We start from the raw sequence: 1190 nt of genomic DNA on the forward strand, positions 1-1190 counted from the left end.
GGGGGGGGGCAGATTCAGAATTTGGGGAACCTGTCAGCACTACGGTGCAAGCGCTTACGGATACAAGTGACGGGGCAAACAGCTGCCATGGCAGCGGTTCAGAGAAGGGTGCCATGGCAGCAGAGATCGACTGTCTGGGCAAGGATTCAGAGATAAGCAGCGACAGTGGCCGAAGAAAGGCGGAGCATAGCTGGCCAATGGGCCCGGGTGACAGCTGGAAAGTAGCTAGTGTGTGCGTGAGCGGTGGGTTAAACCGCAGACGTCTCATGTATCAGTTTATTGAAGAAAATGAAATAGAAACTATTTTCCCCTTGCCTCCCTTCTTCCTTCCCAAGCTATCTTCTCCCTCACCTACCCCGATCTAGTGGATCTCTACGATCCATGGCCATCACACGAAGGTGCTGCGGCCGATCGTCACCAGCGGTGAAGGAGGCGTGTGGTACAAGAGCGCGACGATGGAGGAGCTGCTCCGGGACTACAGGGCCAAGGGCCTCGGCACCTCCGCGCTCGACCACTTCAGGATCTGAATGGAGCGCAGATAGTGTATCTTCAGTTTACTTCCTCTCCTGTTTAATTGTTTGTTTGTTTTTTTGCGGAAACGTGTTTAATTGTTTTGTGATCGGCATATATTCGTGTGCTTGGATTCTGTATCTAATTACATCGTTATTTTACTTTTCTATAAAGGACCCTCTTTATGTCAAATTCCTCATAGCACGTATGATAATTTCTTCAAAAACACATGGCGAGTTTTGGCAACACAAATCTTGTTCGCTTGAAGGAATTGACAAACTCCCGACAAATAAATTGCTGTGAAAAACGTTCGTTCTGCCATGGACCCCAACGAACGTTCGCTGAAGAGCACTACCGTTTCTAAAAAGGTATGGATTAATTGGACACTCGATCAAGGCATATTTCATGCATGGTAAGAAAACAGACAGTAAAACAATTTTATTAGCATGAGATGAAGAAACTAAGAGACTCGGCCTGCGTCACTGATTCACTCTATCCTTCCTCTATCTCTGTATGTAATGTATCCAGTTAACTCAAACATATATATCTCCAACTAAAAAACTGTTCAAAACTTCCGTGGCACATTATGGCCACAATCTAATCCCACGTGTGAACAACAGTTTGTAAAGGCTGTGATTACGCTACAAACACCCACCAGCACGTACAGCTTCGTCTCACAC

This window comes from Triticum dicoccoides, unplaced genomic scaffold (assembly GCF_002162155.2).
Source record: "Triticum dicoccoides isolate Atlit2015 ecotype Zavitan unplaced genomic scaffold, WEW_v2.0 scaffold137175, whole genome shotgun sequence".
Taxonomy (NCBI): Eukaryota; Viridiplantae; Streptophyta; class Magnoliopsida; order Poales; family Poaceae; genus Triticum; species Triticum dicoccoides.